This window comes from Manis javanica, chromosome 5, assembly GCF_040802235.1.
Source record: "Manis javanica isolate MJ-LG chromosome 5, MJ_LKY, whole genome shotgun sequence".
In the NCBI taxonomy this organism is placed as follows: Eukaryota; Metazoa; Chordata; class Mammalia; order Pholidota; family Manidae; genus Manis; species Manis javanica.
The window spans coordinates 4005443-4015986 of record NC_133160.1 but is presented as its reverse complement, the minus strand read 5'-3'; the positions used below and the strand labels follow the sequence as shown (position 1 = coordinate 4015986).

At 52.7% G+C, this 10544-nt stretch overlaps 1 long non-coding RNA gene across 1 annotated transcript; it reads right to left on the bottom strand.

Moving 5' to 3' along the window:
* Positions 1–705: 705 nt before the first annotated feature.
* LOC108408159 (uncharacterized) lies at positions 706–5327 on the bottom strand. The gene is made up of 3 exons (XR_001855926.3): positions 5242–5327; positions 2585–2938; positions 706–2186 (listed from the first exon to the last, which is right to left on the bottom strand). It is a non-coding gene; the product is annotated as an uncharacterized lncRNA (long non-coding RNA).
* Between the last annotated feature and the right edge of the window lie 5217 nt (positions 5328–10544).

Sequence of the window (10544 nt, the reverse complement as noted above, 5' to 3'; positions counted from 1 at the left end):
GATACTATCAAATGCTGGCAAGAATATAGAGAAACTATATCACTCATACATTGATAGTGGGAATGTAAAATGCTTCAGCCAATATAGACAATAATTTGGCAGTGTCTTGTGAAATTACACATGTAGCATGACCCAGCAATTGCGTTCTTGGGCATTCATCCAGAGAAATGGAATCTTATGTTTACCTGTGATGTAAACACCTGCGTATCCAGGAGAGTCCCAAAAAATACTAACCACAGAAGAAACATCGACAAACTGCAGTTCTTACAAATTAAAAAACTCTGCTCATCAAAAATCAACACTGAGAATATGGAAAGGCAGGTCACAGATTGGGAGAAAATATTTGCAATACATATATCCAACAAAGTACTTATATCTAGAATATTGAAAGAATCCCTACAATTCAATAATAAACCCAAACAGAACAAGACCTGAATAGACACTTCACAAAAGAAAATGGACAAATGGACAATAAGCAGGTGTAAAGTTACTCACTATCATTAGTCATCAGGGAAACACAAATTAAAAGCACAGTGACCACTCACACCCATCAGAATGGTCAAACTGCCCCAGATGGATGTTGCCTATTGTAAAGATGTGGAGTAACTGGAACTTCTTACACATTGCTGGTGGGAATGCAAGATGGTACACATACTTGGAAACTGGTTCTAAGTTTCTTAAAACTTTAGACAACCACCCCACTAAGAAACAATTCCACTCCGAGGTGTTTACTCAAGAGAAAAGAGAATGTATGGCAAAAAAAATGGGCACAACCCATACATTTATTAATAGAATGAATAAATTGTTATCTATAGTCATACAATGATATAAACTCAGTATAGAAAAGAATAAAAACTGATACATGCAACAATAAAGATGACTCTCAAAAGCTTTTTGTTGTAGAAATGAGCACATATTCTATCATTACACATATGCGAAGCTCATGAAGCAGGGAGAATTGGTCTGTGGTGATCAAAATTAGAACCGTGGTTGCAGTGGGCATGAACTAACTGGAAGGGACATGAGGGAACTTTCTGGAACCATTTGGTCTTGACTGGGGTGGTTGATTACATGAGTATTTGCATTCCTCAGAACTCATCGAATTGTACACTTATCTGTGAATTTATTTTATGTAAATTTTGCCTCAATAAAAATGTCATCACATATACATATCAGTGTCCAACCTTAGGCACCATTATGCCTTCATATACCCCATTTAGTGTTCCACATTCATCCCTCAAAAAATCCACAAGAGAACACAAAATAGATCATGAACCAAAAAAATAATAAACAAAAAGTCTACTAACATAATGCCAAAATATTTTGGGGACAAGTAACATATTGTTTGTCCCTCAGAAAGTCCATTTTAAAAATACGTTCTTCCTAACCATATAATTAGAAATAAAACAAATGGTATTTATTTGGTTCTGGTGTCTCTCACAAAATAAAGCAAAACACAGTGACATATTTAAAAAAACAACCACAGGCAAACCTCTGTGTGCTGTTAGAAGTCAAGGTAGCACTAGCCTTCCTTCCCCAGCGGTAGCAACAGGAGAGCGTCGGGGGCTTCGGAAGGGACGGGGAAGGTGTTCTTGATCTGGGCGCTGTGTTTTTAAGGAATTCACATGTGTGTATGGTTTGTGAAAATTCATCAGACTTTGCCCTTATGTTATATAAGCATGGATATACATGCACGCAATCTTTCTTACTATACTTGTATAGAATTAAAAACAACTCTAAAATTTTAGCTATAGTAAAATGTTGGCAAATGGTGGATAAATCCAAAATAGAAATAACTTTTCAAAAGACACAGAGAAATGAAGACAGAGAGGAGAAGAGAAGCAGGGAGGGAAGGGCAGGCAGACACAGGGCCTGTCCCCTGCATGGTCCTCAGTCAAGGCCAGTCGTTAATGATTATTTTTGAAACATGGGCTCAGAACTCCCTAAGGTTTACCTGTAGATCCCACAAACAGCTGGGGAGTTAGGGCTGGGCTGTGGGTTTAGATGATGCCAGATTACTTCCAAATGGTCCAGAAGATGGCATGTAGATGGAGGTGGCATGGGCTAGTTCCTTGACCATGTCTCTCAGCTGGTGGAGCTGACACGCCGAAGCAGACTGGCATGACTTTTGATCTTGGCAAAAACAATGTTTTCTGGCCTGTAGTTTGCCAGGGACTGCATGGTGGCTGGGGGCATAATGAGAGAAAGGGAATTTCTGCAGAAGAGGGCAGGCAGGCCAAGGCTGGACAGCTCTGTGGAGGGGCCAGGGCGGCTGGAGACACTCCCAGACAGCAGGCGCCAGGCAGAGAGGGGCGAAGGGCAGGATGGCAGCAGGTGGGGCGAGAGCTGAGGGCCTGTGCACTCCAGTCCCCTCCCATTTCCCAAAGCATCCTCGCTGCTGACCTCACGCACGCCCCCACCTCCGCCCCAGCGTGCTCTGCACCCCGGTTCAGCATCTGCCCCTACTTGGGGAACCAAAGCATTTGGAGGCAGAGAAAAAGGAGTCCCGTGGGGGCGAGTTGGAATGCGGTGGGGGAGGGGATCAGAAGCGGACCCGTCCCCTCCCGCCGTGGCCCGGCCTTACCCACCGACCCCAGCCAGATGCATCTGAAGCGGTCCGTTCACCCTGCGAACAAGCTGCGGCTGACGAGGCTGAAGTTCAGGCTCCAGGGTATTGCCAAGGACCCAGTCTGGCTGGAGGTGGGCAGGCGGAGAGAGATGCGGTCCACCAGGTCCCAGGGCTGGGCCGCGTGGCTGAGATGAAACCTGCTGCCAATGCCCAGGAAGCTGGTACTCGCCGCCATCACTGGGCCTCCCCCGGGACACGGGAGAGGGGCTCTGAGCTCAGCTGTGTCGGGCCTTTCAGGAGCTCGCCAGCCCCGTGGGCTCCCGGAAGCCGAGGGGAAACAGCGGCTTCGATCTCCAGAACAATCGTCAGCTGGGGGAGAAAGGAAGAGCGCAAACCGTGCTGCCTTTCCCCAAGCGATTTGACTTGCGGGTGGCCTCTGGAGACACCTGCACTCCCTCTGCTCGCCCGGGGAGGGAGGGTTTTCCTCTCCCTCTTCTATTCTGACAAAGGAGGCCAAAGCCACAGCTGCAGGTGCTGAGGGCCTGCCCCTTGCAGCTGCAGGCTGATGGATGAGCGCCGTGAGCCTTACCTTCTCTGGGCCCATGGAGACCTCCAGACGGGCCGCAGGAAGCTCCCGACACCCTTCCGGGCAGACCAGGGCGAAATGAGCCCCCAGCAAAGTTGCTGCAAATCTCTCTTCCCGGAGAGAAGTTTGGGGTGAGGCCCTGCGATACACCCACCAGGGAGGTTTTGTGTTGCTGCCATTCTAAACCTGGGCTCGGAGTCCCAGTGTGGGGGCGGCAGGTCAATGCCACCTTGCATACCCCCACGGTTTCTCAGCCGGGACCCCAACACCTCGCAGTCTCCCCGCCAGGCCTGTTTTGTAGGGACAAAGCGAAAGTGCAGCTCGGCCTTGGCTTGGTGGCCCTGGGGAATCCTGGCCCCGGGAAATGCACGAGGCCTGAGAAACATTCTTTGGCCTTATCGACCAGGCTGCTGAGGGGCTGCGCAGACACACCAGCCACTGGGCCTGTCTCCTCAGCTCCCTGGGATCGTAAGATGCTTCCCTGGCAGGTGGATTTTTTCTTTCTTTTGGGGGACAAGGGAATAAGGCAGGCTGACAGGACAGCAAAGATACCTCGTGCTGACACCCTGCAGGAAGAAGGGTCGGAAGTGGGGCAGAGACCTAGGATGACGCAGAGCGTGTGTTTCCTGGGCAATGGATCCACAGGGCATTGGGTCCAAGGCAGAATTTAAGATGAGAGCCCATCAGATTGGGGATCTCCATCTGCAGTTCTGCTCCTGGCTGCCAGTGATCATTGAGGATAGATATGTGGTGGCTGCCCTCTGCCTACTCCCAGGGCACTGGGGTGCCTCTCCATTTCCTCCTCTAGGTACTAGGCTGTTTACGAAGAATTTGTTCTTTTAGAAGTTTGTGGAGCAGAAGCATTAAAGAAGCTGTGTGACATCACATGTATGCCACTCATGTTCCTGGCTGGGGGCACCTGCTTCTCTCCCTGAGGCTTGAAAATCTAGCAGCCTTAAAAGGATGGCAGCTGCAGGTGACCTTTTCCTCTCACTAAAGGAAGCAAAGCCATTTTTGAGCATTTCTAGCATAAAAAGACAATATCTTAAAATCCCTAACCCACAACTTGCCAGGGAGTGGGGACAGGCTGGGAGAGCCTTCTTAATATGCCTGCCATGCATCAGCTTGACATAGCAGGCAGCAAATGTCAGGAGAAGTTGGAAAGGAAAGAATAGCCCCAAGAAACTAAACTAGGTTGACCAGCCTTCAGTGATGTCACATGCATCCCCCTCATACATTCACGGTGGGTTCTGTGCTTTTATCTCCTTTTAATCTCTGGCCTCTCTGCTGATGACCAGGAGAGGCCCTACATCTGCGAGGCCTGCCGGCATATACCGAGTTTCTTTCCATTCTTTCACTTGCTTTAGGGGGATGCGTGTGCATTTTCGTTAGGCCATTTGCAATGACTTGGTCTCTCTCTTTCTCCTGCCTATTTTAGGCCACCGTTGTTGGCAAATATTCTCTGCAGGTTGGATCACTTTCCTGGGCTACAAAATGACATGCTGGCATAGCTGGGAAAAGCCATTTACTCTGCCAAACACAGCTGGGCTTGAAAGGAAGGGCAGTGGGGTCCTGTGCCGCGCCCCCCCCCACCACCGCAGAGGCTGGTTCTGCTCCCCCTCCGCCCCGTGGGGTACGCCCACTGCAGAGAAGGGGCTGTGACCCTTCGCTTCACTCTCCACGAGTCATGGTTTGCTAGTAACTGAAGGCACCGCAGATGGGGAAACTGAGGCTTGGTGCTGCTGGAGCTGTTCCCTGCCCTGGGGATCAGCCCAGAAGCAGAGAGAGAGCCGGATGCGCTGTCCAGGCCCTGTGGCTCTGCAGCTTGTCCCCTGCTGGAGTATGTTTGCTTTTCAGCGAAGGTTTGAATCCCCTGGTCTGGGCCGCTCCTGCTCCCTGGTAAACCCCCAGGGCTGAGCCGGCTGCATCCCGAAGCAGCTCACTTGCGTGGAGCCCAGCCCCTGAAGTGTCCTTGCCCGCGCAGCCGTCTCCCACCCCGGCCCCTGCCCCTGCTGGCCTCAGAGCCCCTCACTTCCTTCCCGGGCTCTTCCCTCTGTCCCACGCGGCACAGCCATCGCCCCCTCACCTTTCCTGCCCTTCCTGGAAGCCTCTCCTCCATCTTCCCGCCCCGGACTTCCTTCGTTCTCCTTGGCTGCTTCCTCCGCATGGAAGGCTGCCGGACACTGAGTGGACAGGACTCAGAGACCAGCCGGTTCCACAGAAAGCTGTGCATCCTCCTTTTTGGAAGCAGTGGGAGATGTGTCCCCTCCCCACGGGATCCCCCTCCGTCTTGTCATCTTGCTCTCCCCAGGCCCCCCTTGCCAGCCCCTCTGCGCGAAGGGACCACAGCCCCGGCACGGCTAAGCCTCTGCTCCCGGCTGCAGGAATCCCGGTGTCAGGTCCCAGGGCTGGGTGGCCAATCTCGAAGGCAGGAGTGGAGGGTGGCCCTGCTTGTCCCAGGCCCCTTTCACATCCCAGTGACCCTCCTGTGGCCCACTGTGGGCTGCTGGTGCCTTGGCTGACCATGAGACTAAGCCATCGTTGGCCCAGTGGGTGGCCAGAGCAGAGGCAGCTGCTGGGCCCAGGACTGCGCGCTGGGCCCGCTCATGCGAGTTCTGCCTCAGCCAGGGAGTCAGGGCCTTGGGGCTGCACCTCACCCCCACCCACAGCTGGAAGAGAGGCAGGCCCACTCTTTCCTGGCCCTTCCCCCATTCCCTCTGCCCATGCCCCTGTGCCCCTCCCGCCCCCCAGCCTCCAGTGGCTTTTGGGCAGCTGGGGGTTGTGGGCAGCCACGGTGGCAGGGGTGGTGGTGGAGTGGGTCGGAACTCCCCCCCTGCCTGCCTCATCCTTCCAGAACCTGGGGCTGTGGGACCAGCTGCTCTCTGACCAGGCTCATTGCAACGGGAAGGAGAGTAGCAGGAGGAAGAGGGGAAAACCCAGGGGGTGGCGCCCCCAGAGATAGGCAGCCTGTTGGGCCACTGGAGGGAGTGGTCGGCAGTGGGAAGCAGAGGTAGGAGGCACCCCCTGGCCCTGGGCCCCACCCACCGAAGTCTGGCCCAAGGAGGAACCCTCAATAATTTCAACCTAGCTGCAGAGGCTGGGAAAGTGCCGGCCACTGGGGTCCCTGCACCCCTAGTGGGAGAGTGTCTGTTGGTCACTGTTCCCAGGCCCACCACACACTTCCTTCTCACCCAGCACCCAAGCCTCCCTGACACTTCCCCACCCCACCAAGCTTTCCTCTCTCCCGCCTGGGGTCCAGACCTGGCCCCTTGGGATCAGGGGTCACAACAGAGCAAGGTCCTGGCCTGAGGCCAGACACTGGCAGAAGCCACATGGTGCCAGTTCCCTCCCTCCCAGCCTGGGGGTTGGGGGCAGGGTGGTCCCAGCTAAAATAGCTTCTGGAAGAACAAGTCAAGGGGGAGGCCTGTATCATTGTATCCTGCCAGGGGGTCCCCAAGACCCAGGATCCAGGAAGAGATGGAGCCTCCTCAGGAAGTTCCCATTCAGACAAAAGCAACTCAGCAGGAGGGCCCTGGAGGAGCTGCGGAGGGAGCCGGGAAGCTGGTCCTTAGAAGGTGACTGGGGACCACGGTGGGAGCAGCGGCACCGACCACTAGGAAGCTGGTCGCTAAAAGATGATTAGAGGAGTTCATTCAGGAGCAGCCGGGGGCAGAGTCCTAGAGGAAGCTGACCGGGTGGGCCGTTCGCCCTTCCTCACCCACAAATCCCGTGAGCCCAGGCAGACTGGCATGAAAAGCAGGGCCCGTAGTTCCTGGGGGCCACTGTCCTTCGGTGGGAGACCAGAGCCTGCAGGGGGAGCTAGACGCCGGCTGTGGGAAGGCCATGCCGTGGGAGTCAGAGCACAGACTCGTGTCCACGGTTCTGAGGCACCCAGCCTTCCCCTCACACTGGTCCTCTACAAAACTTCAGGAGATGCAGTGGTTTTCCTTGCTTCTGTCAAAGCCTTTGTCAATTCCTACTTTGGTTTCTCCTGTCCGTCTGTCCAGTCATTCATCCATCTAAGCATCTCTGCATTTTCCCAGCCACCCTCCTGCCATCTTCCTTCTTCTCATCCACCCACCCACCCATCCCCCTGCCTGCCACCCTCTGTGCATCCATGGGATTCCCTGTATGTCACCAATAACCAAATGTATGTGCTGTGCTCCCTTCTCTGTGAAATATCAGGGTTGGTCTGGATGGCCTCTGAGGCTCTTTCCAATGTGACCCTCTGTGATTCTTTAAACTGAGAAACATGTTTTGCCGGTCACTCTGACTGGAGAAGGAAATCAGCGCCGCGGCGAGGGCACTAATGCAGTGGCCACGGCCATCTCTCTGCCAAGGAAAAGCCGACAGCGCATCACAGGGGCAAGTTTAGGTGCTGGTGTCTGTGATTCTGTGTTCATAAAGTGCCCCAAATGTGGTGGTGTAGAAAGCGGTGTCCTGCAAGTAGTAGCTGGAGCTTCGAAGGCCTGGGGCAAGAATGGGGGGGGGATTTCCCCTGAGAACCACGTCAGGTTAGTGGAGGTGAGGGGGACTCTGAGGCTGTGCTGAGGCCTCGTGGGGAAGAGGGCCTGGGTGGACCAGGCGTGTGGAGGCCTGCTGCCCTTTCCAGTACAGAGCAAATGTCAGTAATCAAGGAGGTAGGAGATGTGGGCCCATCAGTGACCTTGGGCATGTTGTTCTAGGCCTGGTGTCCCCTGTCTAGGGCCGAGGACAAGGCCTGGCTTACCTTCTGAACATCCTATTCAGAGACCCTCAAGGGGCAAAGGGTGTGAAGGGAGATGGAACCAGGTAGGTCATCCAGACCAAGCCCTTCAAGTGAGAGGCAGCATTAATTAAAAGTCAAAAGCATAGGAATCCTTTTAGGGAAATTGAATTTTATTGGGCTTAGCTGTAAGCAGTGAATCAAAACAGATGTTTCATCTGTATTAGGCGGATCTACTTAGATACAAAAATACTCAGCATGGACTTTTAAAAGCCTATTTCTTCCAGTGGATTAAAATATTCTTTCTAATGGTGTGTATTGATTTTCTTTTTAACACAAGTCTTTCTTCCTTGCTCACATAGGGCTAGGACACCGGAGCCTGAGGGGCCTGGCTGGGCACAGCCAAGGCTCATTGCTCTTCCCACACGGTGTTTCAGTGACTCTGAGGAAGGGGACCCAGACCCCGGAGGCTCCCCTCTCTCCCTGCCCAGGACTCTCAGGGGTCAGGAAACAATCATTCATTCAGACGGGCTGATCAAAATAATGCAATAGGAGAAACAACCTAAGGACTGAGACTTAACTTTGGGTCTAATTAATTTCATGGACAGGTTGTCTTCAAGTGTACAAACATTGCATCTGGGTTAAAAAGTGCACCAGAGAGTAAGAGCTAGTGGCAAATTATGTCCAAGATGCCAAAAAATTAAATTAAAATGATAGAAACATTTATTGCCAGGACCCACTGGGATAAATCCACAAATGTTTACCATGCACCTACTGTGTGCAAGGTGCTGTGGGAGCACCCATTAATCACTTCATGTGGTTCTTGAAATATAAAGATGCACTCATAGGGGAGTACAGGAGGAGGGGACATTAGAGGCTCTCGTCTTTGGCCCCCACCGCATCACCCCTGGGTTCTAGCCTGTGTTGCTGGCAGGTTACGGCAGGAGTGTGCGGCGTAGTTGGGGTGGAAGTTGGTGGGGTGCCTCATCTGTCGGCAAGAGCTTGGTGGGTCTGTGAGGAGGGCCTCCCCTTGGCACACACCTGTGTGTGAGAGATCACTGCCTTCCGAAGCTGCGTGGAGGGCCTTGGGACTGGAAGTGTGGCCCACAAGACAGACAAGGTCGGGAGAAGCACGGGAGGACAAAGCCCAGAGCGTGTGGTTCAGAAACATCACAGGAACATGGCATCTCAGGCTTGGACACACCGCCCGGGACAGGGCGCAGATCAGCTTCCCCGGGTGAGGCAGGCTCCTATGAAAACCTGTCTGACTGCTCCAGCGCACTGCTCTGGGGCGTCCTGAAGGGAGGAAGAGACCCTGGCACGCCTCTGGGGAGACAGGCTCACAGCCCCTGCAGCGCAGGCCTGGCCCCATCATAAGGAAAACCAATTGGTGAATGTAACTCCATTTTCCCGGCTCTGTCCGGGGAGCAGTTTTTCACTTTCCCAGAGCACTCAGCCACAGAATTTTCTATTTAACAGGCACTCTGCAGATGCATTTAAAAAATATATGTGATTTGCAAAATAACTCGATTGCTCCCAATTTCTCTATCGAGTAAAGTATTTTCAAACAAGTAATCAAGTTGAAAGAACCACTTGCTTTGCCTCCTAAGACATCTGGCATCACACCTTTTAGCTTAAGTTGCTAACCCAAGCACAGCAGTTTGGGCTCTGCATTCAACAAGAAAAATGGGCTGGTTCCTGACTCAGCTGACCGATAATTCTTGCCTTTTAAGTTATAAATCACTAGCTGGTAACATCCTGAAAGGTGTTTTTTTTTTTTTGCTGGAACTTCTAGTCTTTCTGGTTCTCTGAAAGTTGGGTTATGACAGGAAGGTGGTCAGCTACCGGGGGCTGGGGGATCACTCTCGGACTTGCTGGCCCACTGTCTGCAAGGGACATCCTGCAGGGTAGGGTCCTCCTCATTTCCTGCTGGTGCCTTTCCCCCTTCCCAGCTGACCCCCAGAAACTGTGCATTACCATCTCTCTGGACCCCAAAGACATCATTTTTTAAAAACCTTTGATGACCAATCGATCACATTTGCATCAAAGAGCATTCTAAATTTTTTTAAAAGCCTCCTGAATTATGATTCCAGACTCCTCTCACCCAGAATTTGTGATCCCTTAGGACGGTCAGAGATTTATTCTTGTATTAGCAACGGAGACTGCATTGCTTTGTTTAACACGTCTATCAGCCAGCACTGAAACGCTGCTGTGTTCTAGACCTTGAACTGCACCGCAGAGGCATCAAATGTACACAGCAGGCTCCCGTCCTCAGGGCGCAGGTTGCAAGGAGCAGAGGACTCCCGATGACAAGCACAGGCGTAGGGCCCGGGGTCTGGATGGGAGCCCCTTCAGAGGTGGCACGGAGCTTCAGAAGATGACGGGGAAGCAGGGCTTCCCAGAGGGGAGTCTGCGTTGGTCTTGAAGGATGAATGGAAAGCCCTCCAGGCAGAGAGGCCTGGACAATGGACATTCTGGGTACAGGTTATGTATCACATGCAATTCAGAGAACACTGAACTCAGGGACTAAATAGCCTGTCAGATCATGAAAGGCACGGAAGCTGGGCTGAGGGCTTGGAGTTCATTTCACAAGAGAGAGGAAAGCTGTTGAAGTGCTAAGAAAGGGGGTGCTGAGGGAAGGCTGGGGAGGAGTTGGGGTTGATGCAGAGAGCACATCAGATGAG